The 26307-nt window shown below is 49.1% G+C and overlaps 1 long non-coding RNA gene across 1 annotated transcript; it reads right to left on the bottom strand.

The window, feature by feature from the left end:
- Positions 1–10946: 10946 nt before the first annotated feature.
- Positions 10947–26127, bottom strand: LOC306668262. The gene is made up of 3 exons (XR_013765800.1): positions 26045–26127; positions 24079–24534; positions 10947–12507 (listed from the first exon to the last, which is right to left on the bottom strand). It is a non-coding gene; the product is annotated as an uncharacterized lncRNA (long non-coding RNA).
- Positions 26128–26307: the final 180 nt, after the last annotated feature.

Below are 26307 nucleotides of genomic sequence, written 5' to 3'. Positions count from 1 at the left end.
ATTCTGATGGCCAAGTTTAGCAACTACCAAAACAAGACTGATGCAATTGAGCCCGCTTACACTTTACACTTCACATTCCACAGGGGCTCTCGGGAGACAACACCCACATCCCCTAACAGAGAACATGGGTATTCCCAAGACTCACCAGACACTTGCTTATTCGGGGTTCTCAAAGAATGTTCCATAACTGGTCGGTTTTACCCTGATTTCATCTCAGTAAACATCCAAGGCTGGGTGTGATCCCAGATCACACCTACGGTGGTCGGGGGGTGGTTTGCAGGGGAGGATCCGGTGCCTGTTTAAGTCTGGGAAAGCCCCTCTTGGCAAGATGCTTGAAAAAACCTTCCAGAAGGCAGAGTGCAGAGGATACCTTCACATTTTCGGAGGGTTCCTGGGTTGTATGGAGGCCCTTTCTAAAGGAGATGTCCACTCAGGGCACAGAGTGATCCCTGCTAGGAAACACAACTCACCCATCCCCGCACCCTAAAGCCAAGAACCAGAAGGACACAGTCAGTCCTTGGTATCCTTAAGGGACTGATTCCAGACCTCCCTCCCCGTGGATAGCACAGTCAACCGATGCTCAAGTCCCTATGGCAAATGGCATAGTATTTTGTAAGTACCCTTCGCACATCCCCGTCTGCTTTAAATCATCTCTAAATTGCTTATGATGATATTGAATACAGTGTAAATGTTCGCTAAATAATTGTTTATTATTTAGGGAACAGTGACAGGAAGTCTCTGTATGGTCAGTGCAGACTCGGGGTTTTTTCCTGATATTTCCTATGGCTGTTGAATCCCCAAAGGCAGAATGCAGGATGCAGAGAGCCAGCTGGGTTCCTGCCTCTTCTGTGTGCCGGACATTAGGAATCCCTCTGAATCCTCCACACAACCCGGTGGGCATTGTCTTCAGTTTATGGATAAAGAAACAGGCCTGCAGAGCAGAACTAATTTGCCTTTGGTTACATCAAGAAAGCGATAAGCCTGATTAAGACTGCTGTCTCCTATCTGAAGCCTTCCCTAGAGCTGAGTCTCCCAGACTAGGAGTAGAAAGAAGCAAACAGAAGATACATCCTGAGCTGGGGCCATAGCTCAGTTGGTAGAGCACTTGCTGCGCAAGCGCAAGTCCCTGGATTCAACCCCCAGCACCTCAAAAAAATTAAAAAAAAAAAAAAATGCATCCTGATCTCCCTTTAGGTACCAGCAATAAAGCAGCGGGGTCAGAGATGAAGCCTCCAGCCCTAAAGAAATCAGCCCCACTTCACGGTCTGGAGGCTGTTGGGGCCACACAAGGCCTGTCTCCTGCTCCCAAATCCTATTCACCATGCTTTGCCTTTAAAGGGAAACTGCTCATGCATCCTGAAGTATCCTTGTAAAGAGTCCAGTTCCAGCTTCGAATTCCTTTTTTTGTAAACTGTTCCAGCAAATAAAAGATCAACATACACATTAGCAGCCTCTTAATACGGGAAAGGATGTGCTGGCATCTGACACTAAAAGTCCAGTTCTCTGAGCTGGGGATGTAGCTAAGTGACAGAGCGAGTATGTCCCATGCACAGGGAGGGTCCTGTGTTCTGGCCCCAGCACCGCCCATAAAAACAGAAAAGAAAAATTCTCCCTAAAGTGGTACATTAGAGCAAGGAACTCCCTCTGGTTCTTGACATTGGATATCAAAATGAGGCGAGAACAATGCTGTCTACCTCCTGGGGCCAGTCATTTGAGAATTAACTCATAACTGGGATATGCAAGGCCCCTCCCGCATGGCCATGCTGAATGGTCACTATTGTGGGTCCTTGTGAAAGAGGAAGGAGCGGAGGATGGTGGGAAGAACTGTATCTCTACCAGTAGCAATGGTTTCGTATACAGCCGTCCCTGGGGGATCCCTACAAATACCCAAATCCAGGATGCCCATGTCCCTGGCGTGAAAGGGTGTTGCATTTGCAGAGAATCTACACGCGTCATCTCCAGGTTACTTATCACGCCTAATGCAATGTAAATGCTATGTAAATAGTTGTTACGCTGCAATGTTTAGAGAAGATTGGCAAAAAGGCCTGTACTTATTCCATATAGATGGAATTTTCCCCCCCAAATATTTTCAATCTGAGGTCGGTCAGATCCTTGAATGGGGAACCCGCAGATATGGAGGGCCAACTGTATGTTCCTAGGTTGGTCTTTACAGCAGATGTTGAACCTGTTTTACAAAGGAAGAGGTGGACGCTGGGATTAGGTAGCATGGGTCAGAAGCATGTCTCCAGGAAGGGGCAGAGAGCCACAATGCCCCCAATTCCAAGTTCATGCCCTCTCTACCCCACATCTTTCCAAAGAAAATAGCCCCTAATACATTGGGCACAGTGGCTCCTGGGTAGTAGGTTTCAGCGGGTATTTGCTGACAGGGTGAGCCAATGAGACGTACCGTGACGGGAAGACTCAGCTTTGTTCTCCAAGGCTTTGGAAGTTTGGGGACACCCCTGATTGCCTAAACCAAGTTCTTCTGGGACAGGGGCTGCATCCCAGTCTCCTCAGGGACCCCAGTCAAGGTCTGGCACTTTGGGACTGAACCCCAGGCATTCACTGTGAATCGAAGCATCCTGAGTTTTCCAGAATTTTCCAGAAAAATGGAAAAAGCGATGCCAGTCAAGCCTCTGTATCGCACAGATGATTTTGGCACCCTTTCCCCGTCTCTGGAGCCCCTGCCTGTGCCGGACGCTGGGAAAGAGGAAGCTCTTCCATCACTGGGGATCCTGACAGCCCCTTCTGTAAGGTCCTGCTCACAGCCATGGGGTGGGCGGGAAGCGTTTGAGGTTGGTCGGTTGGTTTTGGTGCTGGGGACTGAATTCAGGGCCTTTCACGTGCCAAGCACACCTTTGAGCCCCAACCTCGGCCCCTGAATTTCATTATTTTATTCTTATAACTTATATATTCTTCCAAAACCCCTGCAACAGGATTATTTTTACTTTTATAAAAAACTAAAATATATCATTAAATATGTTGTAAAAATATATATTATCCTGGTACAGTGGTGCACGCCTGTTAGTGCCAGCTACTTGGGAGGCTGAGGTAGGGGGATGGCTTCAGCCCGATAGTTTGAAACCAGCCTGGACAACATAGTGAGACCCTAACTCTTAAAAAAAAAAAAAAAAAATTGAATTCAGTATATCATACCCCAAAACCAAGAGCTAGGTGTGGTAGCACGTGCCTAAATCCCAGCAACTCAGAAGAGTTGAGGCAGGAGGATCTCAAATTTGAGACCAGCATCAATGACTCAATGAGGACCTAAGCAACTCAGTGAGACCCTGTCTCAGGACAAAAAAAATTTAAAGGGCTGGAGATGCAGTTCAGTGGTGAAGAGCCCCTGGGTTCCATCCCCAGTTCCAAAATAAATACATAAAAATAAAAAATAAAGGTGCTGGGGATATAGCTCAGTTGGTAGAGTGCTTGCCTTGCAAGCACAAGGCCCTGGGTTCAATCCCCAGCACCACCAAATAAATAAATTAATAAAAATATACATAATAAATTTAGAATATTTCCTTTGAATTAGGAAAATGCTGAGACTTGAAAAACAAGATGATTTTGTATTGAGCTCACATTTGCTGACACATGGTTCCAGGACAGTCAGCATAACACTTTGACCCAAGGGTCTCTTGTCCCCTTAATGAGGTAGCACAGGTCCCCAAGCAGACAGTGTACTCTCAGACTGCTGTGGCTCAGGGGTGCCAGACTGGGGCTCCTCTCTTCCACCAGCCCCTCCAGGCTGCTGTGCCCAGCTCTCTGAGTGACCACAGCTGACAGTGAGCTGCATAGCATGGTGGGTGCCCAGGACTGGCTTCGGGGTTGCACAGGACGTGAGTCTGCAAAGCCCCCATGCCTGTTCTAACGCTCTGCCATCACAGTCCTGAAATTCCCAATAATTCTTTTTTTTTTTTTTTTTAATTTTTAGTTGTAGATGGACACAATACCTTTTTTTACTCTTATTTTTATGCAGTGCTGAGGATGGAACCCAGTGCCTCACACATGCTAGGCAAGCACTCCACCACTGAGCCCCAGCCCCAGCCCTCCCAATAATTCTTTAACAGAGGCCCAGCCTTTTCATTTTGCACCGAGACAGACAAATTGGAGAGTTGGTCCTGGCGGTATGACGGGTCCATCAAGGAGCAAGACAGCCCTGGGCTCTGATCCCAGCTCGGTAATTTATGCACTCAGTGATTTAATCTCAGTTTCCTCATCTGAAGAACAGGAATAACCTCACAGTGGTGTTATAAAGATTAGAACCATGTTATGAGTACAAAGTAAACACCCCTGGAATTTTTCTGGGGTGGGGGCTGGGGATACCAGGGATTGAACTCAGGGGCACTCAACCACTGAGCCATATCCCCAGCCCTATTTTGTACTTTATTTAGAGACAGGGTCTCACTGAGTTGCTTCATGAGCCTCACTCCTGCTGAGGCTGGCTTTGATCCTCCTGCCTCAGCCTCCCAAGCTGCCGGGATGACATGCATGCAACACTGCACCTGGCCACCCTGGAATTTTTATATTATGCATTATACATGGAATTTAGCCCAGGTGGTGGCACAAAGTAATCCCTAGAGAAGTGCCCTTGATAGTGGGGGGGACGGTGGGCAGTCGTCCCCTCCCCCCACCTCCTTGTCACCTCTCTGAAGGGCAGAGGGGTGGAAGTGCCAGCATTCTGGAGAAGGAGGCCCTCAGCTGGGAAGTGTGCTCCTCCGCCACTGACCCAGCAGAGGACCCGCATCTGCCTCTCTCCAGACACAAACACCATTTGTCCCCGTCCTGGGCCTGGGAAGCTCTTCCCCATGAGCCTTTGAAGAGGGAAACACATGGGCGGCCTGTGAGCGTGGGCTTGTCCCCACTGTGATCCAGAGGTACATCCTGTTCTGCCGTTGCCATGGTATATCCAAAAACATCTGCCACAACACAGGCTGCGCCTGGCGGCTGGCAGTGGGGCCGTGGCCGGGCAAGGGCCCTGGAGGACTGAGCACCAGAGGCCAGGCCAGAGAGTGCCAGCATGAGCCCGGCCTGCAGCTGGACAGCAACCTGGGCAACCTCCCCGCCGCAGCCCACATGCCACAGACATGGGCACAGAGGCGCGCGGGGCCCAGCACAGGCAGATTCCCCACGGGGAAGAGTCCCTGACTCAGTGTTCTTCCTGGAGAGGCTGAGAAAAAAGCCCAAGCCAGGGCCGGGCCCTCCCGACTTCTCACCCCGTCCAGTCCCCGTCCAGTTCACTGTCAGGTCGCACCCCAGGTCCCGTCTCGCTCTGCAAATGGAATTGGCTTTTCTGGTTGTCATTTTTTTTCTGATCAGCGGGTAAACACAGTCATTGTAACAAATCACGTGACGGAGAGGCGCAAGGGCTGCTGCGAGCTGGCTGCTGATGTGGTCTGCATTGGTGGTCACATGCCTCTCCTGAGCAACATGCATGTATAAAGTGCTCGGCTCAGTCCCTGACCCCAGGGCGGTGCACGGCACGCAGGCATCTGTTAAATCAAACAACCTCCACATGATCTCATTGGGCTGGACACCCTGGTGATGCGGGTATTCCTAAACAGAAGAGGCGGTTATAGGAACCTCGAGCTCTGAGCTCAGAACCCCTGCCTGTCCCTGCTTTCCTTCACTCTTCATCCTCCAGGTCTCCGGGTCTCACTCAGGCTGCACTCCAGCCCTGACCTCATTCCTGCGGGGGGCTGCAGGTGCACCTGAGATCACACACTGGCCCCACACTCACTGACGTCACGCTGTCTGAGGCCCTCGGGGATTTTTTTCATTGTTTTACCCCTTGTTCCTGGGGCTCTGTGGGTCTGTCTTCTCCCAAAGCCTGAACTTGGGTGGTGACCACCCCTCCCTGCCAACTTCTTTCTGCTCTGCAGTGGGGGCTCAGCTGGGATCATAATTGTCACTGTGGATGACATCCCTGGAGTCACACTGGACAGAGTGGACTTTGTAGTCACCTTTTCTCAGATGAAGGGATTCAGAAGTGAAATAGCTGGTGAGGGCCCAGCCAAAAGGCAGACAGAATTGCAGGGCCACCTGTTCCAGGAAGCCATCCGTGATAGTCTGGTCTAAACTCTGAAGAGACTTCCGTGTGGTCTGATCACCCCAAAGGCATGCCCAGGGCTGTGAGCTCCCTGAGTGCAGGGTCTGGGTCAGGTTCTGGGGTCTAACCTGTGCCTGACATCGTAGGTACTTGGTAATATCTGTTGAATGACCTAACGAAGAAGACATCAATAAATAAGTGAATGATGGGGCTTATCTTTTTTCTTTCTTTCTTTCTTTCTTTCTTTCTTTCTTTCTTTCTTTCTTTCTTTCTTTCTTTCTTTCTTTCTTTCTTTCTTTCTTTCTTTCTTTCTTTCTTTCTTTCTTTCTTTCTTTCTTTCTTTCTTTCTTTCTTTCTTTCTTTCTTTCTTTCTTTCTTTCTTGGTACTGGGGATTGAACCCAGGCGTGCTCTACTCCTGAACTACATCTCCAGCCCTTTTTATTTTCAGCTAGGGACTCCCAGAGTTGCTGAGGCTGGCCTCAAATTTGCAGTCCTTCCTGTCTCAGCTTCCTGAGTCGCTGGGGTTACACGTATGTGCCATTGCACCTGGTTCTTTTCTCTTCTTGAGACATGAGAGTTTTGGAGGAGTTAGGTAGGCCTGAGTTAGAATCTTCCTCTGCCACTTCCTAGCTGTGTAGTCTTGGACAAGTTACTTAACCTCTCTGAACCTCTGTCTCCTCTTTAACATAGGGTTATAGTCTATGGGAGGGTCAGAGAGGACCCATATTGACTGACATATAATAGATGGTCAATAAACAGCACTACAGGGAGACAACTCAGGCCTTGAGGTAATCTGGGGTTCAAACCTCTGCTCCAACAGTGACTGTCACTGAGCAACCTCGAGAGATACCTTCTCCTCTCTGGGTCTCATTTTCTAGATGCCTTACTTGGGGATGGTAAGAGCACTGACCTGGGTAGGGGTGGGGATCAACAGAGACCCTCTGCATAGTTAAGTCTCCTGTGAACAGGGTTTCCTTGATTAGTGTGAACTCTCAGAGGGCAGGGATGTGAGTCCCTTCTTCACTCCACCCCTAGGGCCTCACTCAGTGCCAGGCACACAGTAGGGGCGCAGACAACTGAAGGAACTGAATCCCCATTTCTGCAGTTGGCTGTGGACGCAGAGAGCCAGCGCCAGCTCCCAGGACGGCCTCCCAGGCTGGCCTCCCAGGCTGGCCTCCCTCACGTGTTTTTCCATCTCACTTCCTGACTAGGTGGAGACAGAGCAGCAGCCCGGCTGTGGCCTTTTGTGCTGAGTTTGGTGGAGGCTGGTGGCAGCTGCTCCTCCAGGAGAGCCCTGGAGGCTGGGGAGGAAGGAAGGAGGAGGGGAGGGCTGAAGGGAGACCGGAAGCCTCTACAAACGCGTCCGGTGCCCCAAGGGGACCGAGCTGCTCAGGAGAGCAGGACCCACGCCTCCCGTCTCTGCCTCCAGCTGTGTGACTATGGGTGTGTCACTTCAGCTCTCTGAGCAACTTCCTGTACAGTGGGGCTGTTGGTAACTGGGACCAAGGGGTTGTGGATTGCAAGTGACGCCTGAGGCACAGTAAGTGCTCCATAAATGTACCAGTCACTCCTGCCCCTCGGAGAGGTTGCAGGGTAGCCTCTGTCTTCTACACATGGGGATACTGAGGCCCAGAGAGGGGCAGTGCCTAGTCCAGGGTCGCAGAGCCTGTATCTTGCTGGTTCCAGTTGGGGCTTTAGCCATCTCCCTGCCTGAGTCCCAAACAGCCGGCAGGGCTGGGCTGTGGGCAGACCAGGCAGGAGAGTCGGGTGGACTGAGGGTGGGAGGGGGAGACGGGCGGGAGGCTTCGCGACAGCCCCTTTGCTGAGGGCCAAGTGCTTTGGTGGGTTTCTCAGGAAATCCTGAAAATCTTGGCAGTCAGTAGCTCCGTCGTCTCCGTCTTACACATGAGGAAACTGAGGGTCAGAGAAGTGAAGCCACTTGCTCCTGAAAGCCCATGATGGTAGGAGAAAGGGTCTCCCAGCCCAGATCTGTTCTTTAATGAAGGAGGAGACAGTGGCCAGGCCAGGTGTGAGGGTATTTTGGGAGCTGAGTCTGCCTCCCCACCCCAGATGAGAGGTGCGAGGGGACACAAGGCCAGCTGCATCTAGGCTTGTGATGTCCGTGAAGCTGTCCACGGAAGGGGACGAGGGGCCTGGTCATCCTCATTCCACTCCACCCCACCCCGCGCCAACCCGGTCCTACAGAAACAAACCCCGGGAGGCGGCCTAGGCGGTCCCAGGGGCGGGGCGGGGCCAGAAGGGGCGTGTCCCCTCTCGGCCCCGCCCACCAGCGCTCTGGCCCGCCCCCTCGGTGCCGGCACAGCAGCCCCAGGACCTGGTTCAACCCCGGAGCGCGTCATGTACGCGTGGGGCAGAACCTACTGCCTGGGCCTCCAGCAGCCTCCGCCTCCAGTACGAGGGTCCCCTCGGCTGGCCCCGCGTGCCTGCGACATCGGGACCCCTCGACTCCTGAACGCCCCCAGGGGGCACCGGAAGGCATTTCAGCTTCGGATTCCCCCAGGGAGGCTCTACCAGTCCCAAGGTTTGACCAGAGAAGCACAGTGGTCTCTTCCCGAAAAGGCCAGCACCTTTGGGAGATCCCTCCCCTCCACTGGATCTGCAGATTCCGGATACTTTGAATCCAGAGGACGTCCGCAGACCTGAGGTCTCAGGACCGCCACCCACTTGTCCAGTGCCTTTTGGCAAACTCCTAGCGCTCTCTGACCCTCAGTTTCCTTAACTGCCACCAGGGATTGGACTTGGATCTTCCACTCTTAAAACAGACCTGACCTTGTTTCTGTGGGAGGAGGTTTCCTGTGGAGTTATAAGGACTGTGTGCATCTGCTCCACTAAACCCCCCACCAGATGACAGTTCTTTCTGGGACCACATGTCTAATTCTCACAAGAGCCCTCCAGGGGAGCTGCTGGCACCCCATCTCACTGGTATGAAAACCGATGAGTGAATGACAGCTGCAGAACTGGTACCCCCATCCCGGCCAGGCCTGCCTGCTCGACTTCAAAGCCCCCCTTTTCACTACAATGCAGGTCATTTCCTCCAGCCCCACAAGGACCAATTCTCTGAAGGGGTGGCTAGGGGTCCTTGCCCTTCTTGCTGGTGGCCACCCCTCCACTCCCTGAGGCCCACTTCCAGCATTACCACTGGGGATCCCTGGGGAGCATCCCTCATGGGTGCCTTATCACCATGACCCAAGCTTTCAAACCCAAGGGAGCAGGCCACCCTCACACAAAATCCAGCAGGGACTGTAATTTGGGAATCAAAGGGTGAGGTGAAGAAGTGGGGGGTGTTGCATGCGGAGTCAGAGAAGGAATGTTCCAGGTGGCGGGAGGGGCTGGTGCAAAGGTCCTGAGGCGGAGCGAGCGCTCTGCTTCCACAGACTCTAAGCAGGGAGGGGAATCAGTGGAGAGCCTGGCCTGGCAGGAAGCGTGACACAGACCATGCAGAGCCCGGTATAGGCCATCGGGATGCTGGAGAGTTGTGGAGAGACTGCAGACTCCCTGGGGAGTGGTCAGCATGTCCCTCTAGGGCTGCACTATCAAAAATTAGCCAAACTTAAAATCATAGTTCCATTCCTCGGTCACACATGCCTCATTTCAAGGTCTCATTATCTCCATGTGGCTGCCCTCCTGGACACAAAGACAGGACATTTCCATCATTGCAGAAGGTTCTATAGACAGGGCTGAGCTACAGAGAGCACTCAAGGTTTGGGGAGGAAAGCATTTGCAGAGAAGGGAGCCAGGGAGGATAGGTCAGGGATTTGGTGAGAGATGCCAGTGGCCAGTTCCTAGCATGGTGCCTGAAACACAGCAGGTGCTCAATGTGACACCATAGCATGGATGAATGGCCCGGATCAGAGCAAGGATATGGTGGCCAGTGGAAGAGGCAGGGTGGGTGTGGGCAGCTGGGTGGGTGGTGGGATTGTTTCCTGAGATGGTGTCTTAGTCTGTTTTCTGTTGCTATAACAGAAAACCTGAGGTTGGGTAATTTATAAAGGAAAGTTTATTTAACTCATGGTTCTAAGAAGCTGCAAGTTCAAGATGATGAACGCCTGGGTCTAGGAAGCTGGAATTTCAAGGCCATTGGGCAAGGGCCTCATGCTACATTGCCTGTGGTGGAAAAACAGAAGGGAAGGTGGCAGAGGTGGAAGAGACAAATCAAGCAGGGCATCCTCACTTCCCGACAAGCCACTCTTGCGGTAATTTGCCCTGTTGCGCAGAAACTGTGGATGTGCCTTTCAGTGACCTAATCACCTCTTCAAGGTCACTCTGCCCTCAGCCCTGTTGGACTGGGACTGAATTTCAACATGCATTTCAGGGTGGGGGAAAAACCATATTGAAATCATAGCAGATTAGAACCCGGGAAAAGGGGGGACCAGGATGAGCTCACAAGTCAGGGGCCTGCGGACATGTTCACGGGGACATGTCCAGGAGGCTTTTGGATGTTTGAACCCAGACGTGTGGGCCAGGCTAAGACTTGGGTGAGGACACGGATGCATGAAGGGGCAGGGAGGGTCCTGGGGACACTGACCAGTGAGAGGTGGTCAGAGGAAAAGGGGAATGCCATGAAGACCAGGCCATAAATGTCAGCATCGCCCGGAGAGACTCGATCCAGCCCAGGAGGTCGTCAGAGCCCCAGGAAGGTGGGAAGGGACAGAAAGTCAGACCAGAAGCTAGAAAGAGGCACGGTGGCTACAGCCTCTTGAAGGATTTGAAGGGGTTAAGGCGGTACTGAAAGAATTTGCGGGAGGCCGGGAAGGATCTGAGTCTGTCCACAGGTTAACAGGAAACGGGGTGGGGGTTGTGCTTGTTGACCGAGTCGACAAATGGTGTTTGTGATATGCGTGAGAGTGTGCATCAGTGCTGACAGCTGATCCCCTGAACACCGGAGGCAAGATGAGTGGCGCACGCCTGTCATCCCCGGGGCTCGGGAGGCTGAGGCAGGAGGATCGCCAGTTCAACGCCAGCCTCAGCAAAAGCGAGGTGCCAAGCAATTCAGTGAGACCCTGTCTCTAAATAAAATACCAAATAGGGCTGGGGATGTGGCTCAGTGGTCGAGCACCCCTGAATTCAATCCTCTGTACCAAACAAAAAACAAAAAGGCCGAGAATGTAGCTCAGTGGTAAAACGCTCCTGGGTTCAATTCTCAGAACTCAAAAACAAACAAAAAACACCAAAATTCCCAGGCAGGAGGGAATAATTTAGCCAGAGACAATGAGTGAACATGGGAGGCGGCTCAGGGTACTGTGGGTATTTTCAAATTTACTTCCTGCCATCATCTCCTCCCCAAATATGGTGTCTTGTGAATCTGCAACCCTATAATGATAGAATTGTGGCAACCATTTATTATGCTCTTATTATATACTTTGCTTAGCATTTAAATGTTATCTTATTATCTCTCACAGCAACAATGAGAGGCAGGCCCTATTATTCTCCTCTTTTTGAGGTTAGGAAATGGAGACACAGAGAGGTGAAGTGACTTGCCCAGGGTCACACAGCATACCTTTGCCAGAGATGAAAGTTTTTTAAAAAGGGTCTTTTTGTCGCTAAAGCCAGTGCTCATCCGTCAAACTGGTTCATGAATGTTAAAGTGATAGCAGAAAAGTTGATTCTTTTTCTCTATCACATCAAGCTTGTCAATTGAGGTGGGGGAAAGTTAGTATCCACTTCTCTCATTTGACAGGCCTCTTCTTCCTTTGGATGTAACCATCCCTGGCCCCAGGGAAGGACAAGGTTTGGTCTGCGGGGAGATTTGATCTGTCTGGAAGGAGCCTGCACTTGTGATCACAAAAGGCTTTTTGAGACCTGAGATCCTGAGGGAAATAGGGACAGATGGGGCCACAGATCTCTTCCAGAAGTGGTCTCATTTTCTTTGCAATTCTGCATAATGAACACGTTGGGGTCAAGAAAGTGGCTGATCGTTTCCCACTGAACTGGGGGAGCGAGAGAGGCAGGGGATGATTATCTGTTAATAATCAACAGGCGTCCATGGCCTTTCCTTGCCTGGGGCACACAGGGTTGATCATGGCGGGTTACAGAGAGGATTAGAGAGGGATCTGAGCGCTGACCCCTGACATCTAGGTGGGCAATGGGCAATCTACCACTGGCAGTCCAGCCCGGCTGGGGGCTGCTAAGCCTCTACTTTGAAAAGGCACAGCCAGGGTAAGGGGTATTTGAGCCCCGTGTGTATTCAAAGGCCAAAATGCTCAGCTTCGATTTGCTGGGGTTGAGGGGAAAGCAGCTATGGCAGAATCCGCCGTCGGTTCTGCCCCAGGACTCCTGAGCCTCGGTTTTCTTCTGATGGTACAGTCAATCCCATGCCCGTCCCTGGAAGAAGCCAATTCTGGAAGTGTGATGATGTCTTCCCTATTCTTTCTCCCGCCACGTCCTTATGGAAAACCATCGTCCACTGGGCGACCGCGCTGGAGTTAACTTAGCCACACTCCTATAAACGGAAGAGCACGTTGTTTCCCATTTCTTAGTGTTAGAAACAGCACTGTGTTGAACAGCTTTGTTCAGCCTAAAACACTGGGAGCACCTGCCATCTTTCCTTAGGTCAGATTCTCGGAAATGATGACCTACTTGCAAGATGGCCCCCAACAAGCCAGGACTTGCAAGTTCCATACCCACGACAGACCGAATGTTGTATCTCTCCAGAATCCACGTGTGGAGCCTTAATCCCCAGCATGAGGGCTTTGGTGGTGGCACTTTTGATCTGGTTACTCAGATTGAGACCAGGTCATGAGGGGTAAGCCCCCAGATGGGATTAGTGTCTTTATAGGACAGTGAAGAGACCAGAGCTTCTGTCCCCTCCATGTGTAGATGCAGTGAGGAGAGGACCTCACCAGAGCCCAGCCATGCTGGCACCTGGCTCTCAGACTTCCAGCCTCCAGAACTATGAGTAAAAAGTTCCTGGGGCTTGAGCTACCCCGCCTCTGGTCGTCTGTTCCAGCAGCCTCATGAGACCGTCCATACTGAATTAGGGGTGGCCTGAGTGGACAATAGCATTTGGGGTGAAAGCAATCATATGTGACCATCAAGGCTAGGTCACTGCAGCTTCTGCCTCCATCTCTTCAATCTCGCAATCAGAGGAAGTCAGCCACCATGTCATGGGGACACTCAGCCTGTAGAGATAACCACTTGACAGGGATCTTAGCCCTCCCGCCCACAGCCAGCACCGGCCTATCAGTCATGTGGGTGAACCGCCCCGGGACTGGAAGTGGGGTCTGCAGCCCCAGAGGCGACCTGACTGTGACCTCAGGACAGGCCGTGAACCAGGCCAGGCAGGTTCTGCTCCCGGATTCCTGACCCATAGAAATGAACCATGATTTCGCTGTTTTAAGCCAATACATTTTGGGTGATTTGCTTCACAGCAGTAGATAACGAATGTACTAGATCAAAGACCAGAGCTCTTTTAGGACTTAAAAATGACTTTTTTTCTTCCCTGTTCATATCCCTAGATTGCCAGTTCTTCGTTGGACATGTAATCAACCTGCATGTGACCTAAGATGGCTTTGCAAAGGAGTTCCTATCAGCTCTGGGGACGTGGGGTGTATTTGGAGAGCCCCCCTGCGCCCTATAGCCCTTTCCATGCTGTTCCCAGAGGAAGACTGGTTTTGGATTTGTGGCCATGAGCACTTCCAGGGCAGGACGCTCACAGCTTGCTACTGTCCCCGGCCGAACCACCTAAAAGCCCAAACGGGACAGTCGAGAAACGGGACAGTCAAGAAACGGGACAGTCAAGAAAGCCCAGCCTACTTTAAGTTAATTGTTCCTTTCTTCTTCTGGATTGTCAAAGTGGTTTTAGGAAGTGTGACCACATCTGGCTTGTCGAAGAACGCTTCATGCGCTGGGCAGGGTGGTGCACACCTGAAATCCCAGCAACTTGGGAGGCCGAGGCAGGAGGATCACAAGTTTGAGGCCAGCTTGGGCAACTTAGCAAGACCCTCCCTGTCTCAAAATAAAAAACAAAGAGGACCGGGGATGTAGTTCAGTGGTACAGCGTCCCTAAATTCAATCCCCCAGCACGAAAACAAAACAAAACAAAAAGTAGAGGCCATGTGATCGAAATAAAGGTCATGTTGCTGGGTGCGGTGGTGCACACCTGTAATCCCAGTGACTCAGGAGGCTGAGGCAGGAGGATTGCAAGTTCAAAGCCAGCCTCAGAAATTAGCAAGGCCCTAAGCGATTTAGCAAGACCCTGTCTCTAAATAAGAAATAAAAAGGGTTGGGGATGAAACTCAGTGGTTAAGCACTTCTGGTTCAATCCCTGGTACCAAAAGAAAAAAAAAAAAAAAGAAATCGTCTTCTATTTCTTTAGCTCATATACTTGAAAGATACCCCATGTGATGCACAGAGTCAGGAATCCCGCATGGGGACATGGAGACATATCTAGGCCTCCATTCATTGATGATTAATATGTTAAGTAAATATTTAGCATCCCAGACTCTGTTGGGCTGTGGGAGAATTCAAAGATGTGGCAGTCATCATGGTAGCTGTACTTGAGATTGTTCACAGAGGCGGCACATGGAGCAAAAAATCTTCAGATACTATAGTTTGAACTAGGTTCCAAGTTCAGCTACCCCATCTACAAACCGTGTGAACCTGGGCAGGGTTTAGACCTCTCTGAGCCTCATTTTCCTCTTCTAAAAAGAGAGGTTAATAATAGAGGATATTTTGAGGATCGAATGAGATACGCCCATAAAACATTTAGTGCCCAGCCTAGAGCGGGTCCTGTGTTCACACTTGAGATGACAGTGACAATGACGAGGGTGAGGGGTGTGGTATTGGGGATTCAGCCCAGGGGCACTGCTTCACTGAGCCACATCCCCAGCTCTTTTTATTTCTTTCTTTATTTTGAGAGAGGGTTTCACTAAGTTGGTTAGGGCCTCGATAAATTGCTGAGGCTGGCCTCCCAATCCCCGGATTTACAGGCTGGTACCACTGTACCTGGCCGAGCATGCTTCCTGACTCACCTAAGCACAGGTACCTTACTAAACAGTTGTGCAGATTATGCGAAGCAATGGATGCATGGGGATGCTCAGCACAAGGAGATCAGTGCAGGGAGCTCTTTCTATAAGTAGGGAGAGGAGGACCAGAAGGGCAAAGAATGCAGCGCCATGGAATAAATGCTGTACAAAGGTCTTCACGTGGATTTGGAGTCCTGGGTGTGAATTCTGAGAAACCAGGCTGCAGTCCCTTTGTATAAGTAGGGCCTTTTTAAAAAAAATGGACTTTTTTTTTTTTTTTTTTTTTTTTAGTTGTCAATGGACATTTACTTTTTGTTTACTTACTTATATGCGGTGCTGAGAAACTACCACTGAGCCATAATCCCAGCCCTAACTAGGATCTTTTTAAACTTAAAAAAAAATATATATATTTTTGTGGTGCTGGGGATTGCATTCATGGGTCCTCAACCACTGAACCAAATTCCCAGCACTTTTTATTTTTTATTTTTTATTTTGAGACAAGGGCTCACTAAGTTGCCAAGGCTGGTCTCCAACTTGCAATCCTCCTGCCTCAGCCTCCTGAGCCACCGGGAGTACAGGTGTGCGCCACCACACAGGGCTCCTGGCTTCATTTGCAAAGAACCAGATGGCTGTTCTACCTGTCAACTGTGTTCCAAGGCTGAGCACAGCTGAGTCTGTGCTTGAATGAAAGATACGGCACCTCTTCCTGTCAGAACTGAGACGTGCATCCAGACGTGGAGGGAGAAGTGCTTCAGGTACCTCATGGCAAAATATTGCTCCTAACAAAGTCGGTGGCAAGAGCGTTTGTGGTCCCAGGCACACATTCCCCCATCTTGGACCATGGGAAAAACCATTTTCTCACCTTGGGGAAAAAAGAGATGACTTCACTTGGGGACAAAACAGACCATCAAGCAGAGATCTAACTTCTGCTGGGGAAGGCAACTGCGGAAGGGGGCCAGGGGCAAAACCCGGGACGCAAAGGGAACCGTGGAAGGACTCGAAGGCGGTGCGCACGCGTGCCCGAGAGCCGCGGCCCGGCGTGAGGCACCTTGGGAATTCCAGGAGTCTCAGTTCTGCAGGGAGGAGTGCGTTCCTGGACGACGTACCCACAGCCCTGACTCTGAGCGGGGGTCCGTGGGGCCTTGCTCCATTGGCTTCTCCACTTTGATTGATTCCTGAAAGTTTCCATAATTAAAAATATAACAGCAACAAAACCACAGCAATAACTCAGCAATTTGGGCCCGGGTTTGCAAGGAGAATGCAGTCACTGATGTCAGAAATGTAATCGGATTCCTGGTTGTGCGAGCTTTAGCTATGGATTCTCCAGTTCCTGCCACTCTGGCAGTCTCAGTTTCCTCTTCTGTAAAATGGGCGTGACAATAGCCCCTACCCCACCCCCAGCCCCAGGATTGCTGTGAGGGTTTAAAGCCACTCTTTCCTGGAAAAGCCAGTGAGACGTAGCAAGACTTCCTAGGTCTGAGTAGCCAGAGCCTCCCAAGTTTGGGCCAAATCCCACTTTGTGTAGGGCGGGGTGGGGGCTGTCCTATGCATTGTAGGATATTTATCAGCATCTTTGTCATCCACCTATAAGATGCCAGGAGCTTGCTCCTATTAGTAATAATCAAAAAAAGTCTCTGGATACTGCCAGATGTCCCCTGGGGAAGGGGGAAACAAAACCACCCCCACCCACCAGTTGAGCCTCACTGGTCTAAGCCTCTGTGGCATTAATGAACAATAATTCTCTTTATGCTAGGCTGAGACGTCTGATTTGAGAGGGGAACACTGGTCAGGTTGGGCATTGGATGCTTTAGCTCGTGCTTTTGCGGAAAGCACAGTCGCAAGGTTTACTGCCTTCATAAGAAGATTTATGTAGATGAACAAGCACTTTAGGTGCCAAAATTCATATTTGAGTATTTTTTTCCTCCAGTACTGGGGATTGAACTTGCTAGGCAAGAGCTTTACATATTTCAGTTTTGAAAAATCTGCACAGGTGAATTATAAGGACATCCTTCTAACTGGGGTCCTACTGAGGATAGCCAAGGGGGATATTGGGTTTGAGGTCTTTATATATACTACCTTGAATTTACTGGATACTTCCCCATGGCGATGGTTAATATTTTGTGTTAACTCGACTGGGCCAGGGCATGTGCAGATGTCTGATTAGACATTATTTCTGAGCGGGGCATGTGTTGCATGCCTATAAGCCCAAATGCTGTGGAGGCTGAAGGCAGAATTGCAAGTTGGAGGCTAGCCTCAGCAGCTTCGTGAGCTCCTGCCTGTCTTAAAATAAAATGTAAAAAGGGCTGAGAATATAGCTCGGGGAGGGGTAAAGCACTTGCATAGTATGCTGAATCCCTGGGTGGAATTCCCCAGTATTGAGGAAAACAAAAAGCAGAAAACACTCTTTCTCCAAACCACATTATTTCTGGGTATGTTGGTGAGGCTATTTCCCCAAGAGATAAGCATTTGAACTGGTGGACTGAGTTAGGCAGTTGGCTTCCCCATTGCAGATGGCTGTCATTCAACTCACTGAGAGCTGCGCAGAACATTCCACCCGTCCATTTGTGCTGGAACCTCAATCTTCTCCTGCCCTCCTGCTTTGCAGGCCTTTGCACTACACCATGGGTCTTCAAGAATCTCTAGGAATGTGGGATGGCAGACTGTGGGGCTTCTAGGTCTCCAAAATCACACGCGACAAAACCACATAAAAATCAATCAGCCAGGCGTGGTGCCATCCCAGTGGCTTGGGAGGCTGAGGCAGGAGGATCAGAAGATCAAAGCCAGACAGAAACAGCGAGGCGCCAAGCAACTCAGTGAGACCCTGTCTCTAAATAAAACACAAAATAGGGCTGGGAAGGTGGCTCAGTGGTCAAGTGCCCCTAAATTCAATCCCCGGTACCACTCCCTGCCACACACACAAAATCATCATCTATTTATCTAACTCCTACTGGTTCTGGTTCACTGGAAAACACAGACTGATACCTCGATAACCCTAATCCTGTCACTCAGAGATGATTTCTATTACAGTGTGTTTAAATTTCTGTGTTTTATAAAAATGAGCTGGGTGCGGTGGCATATAACTGTAATCCCAGGGGCTTGGGAGGCTGAGACATGAGGATGGCAAATTCGAGGCCAGCCTTAGTAGTTTAGTGCAGTCCTCAGCAACTTAGCAAGACCCTGTCTCAAAAGAAAAAATAAAAAGGGCTGGGGACATGACTCAGTAATAAATGCCCCAAGGGTTCAATCCCCAGTGTGCGTGTTGGGGGGGGGGGAGACACTATTGTTTTCTGACTTGTTCTTTTCATCTAACAGCGCATCTGGAACATCTTTACATATCATTAACAAATATTCTTCCACCAATACTTTTATTTTTTCCTGCTTAAGAAGCTTCTTTGGCTCCCAGTGGCCTGGGAATACTTGATCTTTGCAAAGAGAACAGGCTGAGGCTGCACTCCCTCTTCCTGTTGACCTATAGTCCTTTAGAGACCTCACCTGCTCAGTGAAGGCCAGAGACCATGGACTTCACCAGTGTGGAGGCTGGGCACCAGCAAGTCATTTTTGCCTCCAGGATGAGGTGCAGACATTGGTAGCTGCTGCTCATTCTCAGTCTCTCTGTCTTTTTTCTTTTCTTTCCTTCTTTCTTTTTTTTTCTTCTTCTTCTTTTTTTTTTTTTGGTGCTGGGGATTGAACTCAGGGGCACTTAACCACTGAGCTGCATCGCCAGCCCTTTTTTATATTTTATTTAGAGGCAGCGTCTTGCTGAGTTGCTTAGGGCCTCACTAAGTTGTTGAGGCTGGCTTTGAACTGGCGATCCTCCTGCCTCGGCCTCCTGAGCCAGTGGGATGACAGGCGTGCTCCACGATGCCCCGCGGTCTGTTTTTTTCTGATTATCCCGCATTTAGAGCACTGGAGTGTACGAACCTCGCTCCTCTTCTTGTGCAGCAGAGGTGGTTTCCACACCTATCAGTGGTCTGACAAATGTCCATCCCTATACACTGTTGATCTTCTTTGTGGATTCCCCATTTGTGAACTAATGCTCTCCTTTGGGAGGTACTGTGGTTTGGATACGGAATGAGTGAGTCTTCCCAAAGTTCATGTGCTCGAGGCTTGGACCCCAGTGTGACTGCTGGGAGGTGGTAGAGACTTTAAGAGGCGGGGCCTAGTGTAAGATAGTTAGGTCATTGGGGCGTCTCCTTTGTAAGGGTTAGTGCTGGTCTCTCAGAGGGCATGTGTTCTTGTAAGAGTGAGTAGTTATAATGGGACACCACCCCATGGACTTGGCCTCTGTTCACATGGTTGATTCCCTTCCTGTTCTTCCACTATGTTCTAATGCAGACCAAGGGGCCCTCATCAAAGGCCAAAGCAGAGGGCCATCTAATCTTCGACTTTATTTATTTTATTATTATTATTATTATTTTGGTGGTGGTGCTAGGGATTGAACCCAGGACCTTGTGTTTGTGAGGGAAGCACTCTGCCAACTGAACTATATCCCCAGCCCTAATCTTGGACTTTAAATCACCAAAACTTTGAGCTAAATAAATCTTTTCTTTATAAAGTACCCAACCTTGGATATTTTGTTATAGCGACAGAAAATGAACTAATACAGGAAGCGATTAGGTCATACAGGTAGAACCCTCACAAATGATATTATTATCCTTAAGAAAAAGATAATAAATAATATTATTATCCTTAAGAAAAAGATCAATGACTCAGACAATGTACTCTCACCTGACACTAAATCTGCCTTGATCTACGATTTCTGTGTTCCAGGATCCCATCGGAACACCACATTGCACTTGGTTGTGGTGTCTCCTTGGGTTCCTCTTGGTTGTGAGAGTTTCTCTGACTTCCCTTGACTCTTTTGAAGAATGCTGGTCATGTATTTGTAGCACGCCCCTCAAATGGGAACTGATAGATGTTTTTCTTGAGATTAGAATGGGAGTTATGGGGTTTGGGAAGGAAGACCACAGAGGTTAACTGCCAATCTCATCATGTCATCTCAAGGGTCCAAACTATCAATGTGACTTATGACTATTGATGTTGGCCATGATCTCGGGCTGCGGTAGAGTCTGTCAGGTTTATCCACTTGGGGAAAGTGTTTTCCATATTATACTCCCTGGAACTGCTATGCACAGCCCACGTTTAAATACTGGAGTTATGTTCTGATGTAAAAATACGGAGAGGTTGCATACTGTCGGCTTCTTATTCCCTCCATGAAATAAAAATCTATTAGTGTTCCTGCTGGATGCGGACATCCCAGAGGCTGGGGAGGCTGAGGCAGGAGGATTGAGAGTTCAAAGCCAGCCTCAGCAACAGTGAGGCGCTAAGCAACTCAGTGAGACCCTGTCTCTAAATAAAATACAAACTAGGGCTGGGGATGTGGCTCAGGGGTCAAGTGCCCTTGAGTTCAATCCCTGGTACCTCCCCACCCCACAAAATCTATTAGTGTTCCTATGCAGTACAGCAACTGTTTTATTCCTGTTTTTACAAAGTGCAGAGAGCTTAGACAACTTACCCAAGGACCCTTAGCATCTTGGTAGGATGTCAGCCCAAGTCAGCCTGAACCGACACTCAGCCCCTGCCTCTCCCTGAGCTTGGGGAGCAGGAGAGGGCTCTCCCTTCACTTTTACTCCTGCTTACCTCTTTGTGTGCATGTGTGAACCCAGAGCCATGCATATGCCAGCAAAGTGCTCTCCCACTGAGCTACACCCCAGCCCTTATCTTCTTTTACTCTTCGTTTTGAGACAGGGTCTTGCCAAGTTGCCCAGGTTGGCCTTGACCTTGCCATTCTCCTTCCTCAGTCTCCCAAGCAGTGGGGATCATGGGCCTGCACCACTCTGTCCAGCTTCCACCTACCTCTCATCTCCTGCCCTCTGATAGGTGCTGTTGTCTCTGGCCCAGAGTTTTTTCTCTGGCAAATAAGATCTTCCCAACCCTGACAAGGTTTCTATCTTACTCCTAGAGAAAGCACACATTCTAGCGGGCAGTAATGTCAACGCCACTGTCAACAGTATAACCAGGGGCAGGTGACTTTGCCTCACTGAGCCTCTGTAAAATGGGTATAAAAAGGCATAGAGCTGTACTCCCAGTAACTCTGGAGGCTGAGCCAGGAGGATTGCAAGTTGGGGGCCGGCTTCATCAACTTATGGAGGCCTTGAACAATTTAGCAAGACCCTGGCAATGTCTCAGTAGTAAAGTGTCCCTGGGTTCAATCTCCGATACCAAAAATAAACAAGATTTAAATGGTAACTGCAGTTTTATTCATAAGAGCCCCAAGCTGGACACAACCCAGATGTCCTTCAGTGGGCGAATGACTAATAAACCGTACTATAGCCACTCCACAGCACACCACTCAGCAGTGACAAGGAATGAGTTGTTCATACACACGACAACCCAGGTGCCTCCCCAACACTTGCCCCAAGTGAAAAAAGTCAGTCCCAACAGGTTACATATTGTACGATTCCACTTATATGACATTCTTTTTTTTTTTTCTTTTTTTTGTACTGGGGATTGAACCCAAGTGCACCTAACCACTGAGCAACATCCCCAGGCCTCTTTATTTTGTCTTTTGAGACAAGGTCTCACTACGTTGCTTAGGGCCTTGATAAATTGCTGAAGGTGGCTTTGAACTTTTTTTTTTTTTCCGTACCAGAGATTGAAATCAGGGGCACCGGACCAATGAGCCACAACCCCAGCCCTATTTTTTTTGTAGTTTATTTAGAGACAGGGTCTCTCTGAGTTGCTTAGTACCTTGCTGTTGCTGAGGTTGCTTTGAACTTGAGATCCTCCTGTCTCAGCCTCCAGAGTCACTGGGATTACAAGCATATGCCCGCACACCCAGCAATATGACATTGTTGAAAGGACAAAATTGTAGAAATGTAGAACAGATGAGGGGTGGTCAGGGGTAAGGAGAGGATAGGTGCAGGATGGGAAGTGGGTGCAATTATAAAAGGGATTGCAAGTGGGCAATCAGACAGATCCTTGTGATGGAAATAGTTTGCATCTTGAGTGTATCAATGACAATATCCAGGTTGTAATATTGTGCTATACTTTTGCAAAAGTGTTACCATTGAGGGAAATTGGGTAAAGATTTGATATTTGATCTCCTTTATTTTTTTTCTTGGTAGTGGGGAGCCAACCTAGGGCACTCTACCACTGAGCTAAATCCCCAGTCTTTTATTTTGAGATAGGGTCTTGCTAAATCGCTGAGTGTCTTGCTAAATTGCTAAGACTGGCAATTTGCAATCTTCCAGCTTCAGCCTCAGCCTCAGCTGGGATTACAGGCATGTGCCACCATGCCTGGCCTTTCTTCTTTTTTTCTGGTGCTGGGGATTGAACCTAGGGCCTTGTGCATGCTAGTCAAGTGCTCAGCCACTGCGCTACATCCCGCAGGGTCCTTTCTACTTTTATTTTGAGACAGGTCTCTGTAAGTTTCCCAGGCTGGCCTTGAACTTGATCGCATGATCCTCCTCCCTCAGCCTCCCAAGTCACTGGAATTACAGGTCTTCTTTGTATTATTTCTTACAGTAACATGTGAATATATAATTTTCTCAATATGCAAATTTTAATTTAAAAAGGTGCTAAGGTCGGGGGCATGGCTTAGTGGAAGAGCTCATGGTAGCCTACACCAAGGCCCAGCTCCCATCAGTGGGTAAAAGAAAGCATTCCTCAGGCACCTTGGCCAAACATTCAGCAGCTTTCTCGCCTCTGTGTTGCAGAACTAAGTATCCAACGCAGAGAGAATCAAGATTCATCAATGTAGGGTGGATTTTAATATTTTTCAAGCTTCGTCTTCTTCTATCCATTAGAGATGTTACCTTCTGAGATTACCTTAGGGTCTTCCAGTCTCTTGTCTATTTAACATTATTATTATTTGTTAATGCTTCCATGGGACTAATTCATCAGCTTCCGGTTGTCCTGGCAACCTGACTCATAGCCCCATTCGTAGTAAGAGAAACGGGGAAATGATTTGCTCAGAAGCCTCTGGATGCAGGACCCAGAGTGCTCTCTCTTCGTTCACAAGCTGAACGGGGGGTTCAGAAGCATTCTTCATTTTCCTGATCATTAAGTTCCTCTCTCACATCTGTCACTTTAGGAATTACCAGCTTTTGAGAGTGGGAAAGCACTCTTAAATCCAGCATTGTACCTGGACTTAATTCTCTCCACTTAGGGCCAACTTGGACAGAGGCCAAGGTGTTTTTCAGGCCCACAGAGGGGTTGTTACAGATTCAGGAAGAGCATGGTAATGGGCTTTTCTTCTATAGCAAAGGCTTCTACAATGTTCCTACTAGCTGGCCACATTTGGGGCAGGAGCAGAGGGAGGTGGTGAGGTGGTATTGCTTTGGGCTTTGGAAGTTCCCTGTGCAAGAATCATCTCCTTGAAATCAGGGATAGGATGAGGAACGGAAACTGGCAGCTGGGAGGCAAAGTCCTTGGGATCCTTCTATCTCAGCATATTTCACTGATGGCGTTGTGGAGAGATCGGGTATTCCTGGCAGTCCTCTAATTTTATCACTTAAAGAACCGAGAGAAGGGAATCAATATGTTTTAGACAACTAGTATGTGCTGGGTGTTTTGTCCTGCCTTCATTTGTTGATTAAAAGCTTCTGGGAAAGCCGGGTGTGGTGGCGCATGCCTGTAATCCCAGTTGCTCAGGAGGCTGAGGCAGGAGGATCAAGAATTCAAAACCAGCCCAGCAACTTAGTGAGTTGCTTACTCAGTGAGACCCTGTCTTTAAATAAAATATAAAAAGGGCTGGGGATGTAGTTCAATCCCTGGTCCCTGGTCCAAAAAAAAAAAAAAAAACAAAAAAACAAAAAAACAAAAAAACAAAAAAACAAAAAATCAACTTCTGGGACTGGGGGTGTAACTCAGTGATAGAGTACTTGCCCAGCATGCATAAGGCTCTGGGTTCTGTCCATAGAACCCAAACAAAACAAACCCCCTGAAAACTCCCGAATCTTCAGAACCACTTCCTGAAGTAATCGTTGACGTGATCCTCACCGTACAAATGAGAAAAAAGGGCTCAGCCAGGGAAAGTGACTTACCCGTTATCATATGATCTCTAATTCAGCATGAATTTAAACCCACGTCTGTCAGAATCCAAAGTCCATGGTTTTTCTTTTTCTGTCATACTGCCAAAGAGGCAGTATGTCATTGTCATGACTAACTGGCAGGCTCTGCAGATAGATGGATGTGATTCTACCTGGTTCAAGCCATGTGACCTTGGGTAACTGAACTTCTCTGTGTCCGTTTCTTCACCTTTATAGTTGAGGATTAAGAATTCTTTTTTTTGGGGGGGAGTACTGGGGATTGAACTCAGGGTCACTCAACCACTGAGCCACATCCCCAGCCCTATTTGGTATTTTATTTAGAGACAGGGTCTCACTGAATTGCTTAGCACGTCGCTTTTGCTGAGGCTGACTTTGAACTCGCGCTCCTCCTGCCTCAGCCTCCCGAGCCCTGGGGATGACAGGCATGTGCCACTGCTACCAGCAAGAATTCTTTCTATTAAAAAAAAAATTTTTATGGTCACTGTGTTGTTGAGGGAATTTCAAATGGCTCCACGTGTAAGACACTCAGACAGTGCCTGGCATATGGAAGTGATGGATAAAGATTAGATATAATCTGTTTCCAGAAAGAGTTTACTCAGTGGTTCACAGTTCCATCTTAAAATGCTTTATTAATTTTCATTTTCCCCAACTACTCAGAATCTGCTGCTGTGGATCAATACCCTTAAAGATAGAAATTGTGCCTGGTGTAGCAGCGCACGTCTGTAATCTCAGTGGTTTGGGAGGCTGAGGCAGGAATAATTCAAATTCAAAGCCAGCCTCAGCAACTTAGCGAGACCCCAAGCAACTTGGGGAAGACATTGTCTTAAAATTAAAAAAAATAAAAAGGGCTGGGGATGTGGCTCAGTGGTTAAGTGCCCCTGAGTTCAATCCTGGGTATGAAAAAAAAAAAAAAAGATAGGAATTGTAAACTGGGTGCTGGGGTGCACATTTATAATCTCAGCAACTTGGAAGGCTGATACAGGAGGATCGCTAGTTCGAGGCCAGCCTGGGCAACTTAGTGAGGCCCTCAAAAATAAAATAAAAAGGGCTGGAGATGTAGCTCAGAGGTAGAGTGCCCCTGGGTTCAATCCTCTGTACCAGGAAAAAAAGAGTCATAATAACAACAATCTTAAAAAAGCATTCCCCATACCAGTGACTGCACTAAACAAACACTTGACCACCTTTATCTCATTTAAATGAAGTGAGTAGCAAGTCTTGCTGTGGAAAAGGTGCTGTATCCCTCCTGTTAGCAGTGCTGCTGCTACTGCTGAGTCACAGCAGTTAAATGCAACAGGTGCCATATGTTTATTACAAGCCAGACACTGGGTGCATTACTAACATGAGCTCATGGAACACTGAGGGAGGGGCTGCTATTATTCCCATTTCACTGACAAAGAAACTGAGCCCGAGAGAGTATAAGTAATTTGTTGCGAAAGCTATTTTTGTCCAGGTGGACCTTGTTTTACATAACACTCTCTTACCTCTCTTTTTCTATCCCTCTTTCCTTCCTTCCCTCCTTTTTTCCTTCCATTAGGAATTGCACCCAAGGCCTAAGCACACACACACTCTACCACCCATCCACCCCTCCAACCTCTGAAACACAAATTTCTGATGCTTAAAGTGGAAAAACAGTCCCCCCACCTCCTGCACTTCAGAAATTGCAAAGATTCCTTTCTTTGGGAAGGAAATAGCCCTCCCCTTCAGCAGGCCTGCTGTGTCAGTACCCCAGGTCCAGTTTCCCCAAATCTTGGTATTTCACAAAAGGACTCTGGCTTTCAGTTGGACAACTTTATGCTAAAGATTAGGAAATTTTGGCCCCAAGAGGTGAGGGAGCTGCCCCCAGGCCACTGACGGGAGCAGAGAGGGGACTGGAATCCCATCTCTTAAGAACTAGAGCTGCCCAGTTATCAAGACGCTTTTGCGAGGGAAAGGAGGACGCTGAAGTTTCCAATTCAGTCACCTGAGAAATGGGGTGAATCATTGGCTGTCTTCGTGAAAGCGCGGGGGCTAAGCGGGTATGGTCAGCCCACGAGCGGCCACCTGATAGTAGGAATGCGACCAAGAACGGTAGGCCGAGGGCTGGAGCATGTGGAGTCCTCAGAGGTGGCGGAGGAGGGTGTGGCGGGCGCGGGGCGGAGCCCCCGAGGCCCGAGGCTGGGAGTGGCCGATTGGGGGCGGGGACTGCAGTTGGAGCCTTTGGACGGGCAGTGGGTGGGGCCGGAG

This window comes from Sciurus vulgaris (assembly GCF_902686455.1).
Source record: "Sciurus vulgaris genome assembly, chromosome: 8".
In the NCBI taxonomy this organism is placed as follows: domain Eukaryota; kingdom Metazoa; phylum Chordata; class Mammalia; order Rodentia; family Sciuridae; genus Sciurus; species Sciurus vulgaris.
The sequence above is the reverse complement of the archived record's forward strand: the minus strand, read 5'-3'. Positions and strand labels throughout refer to the sequence as shown.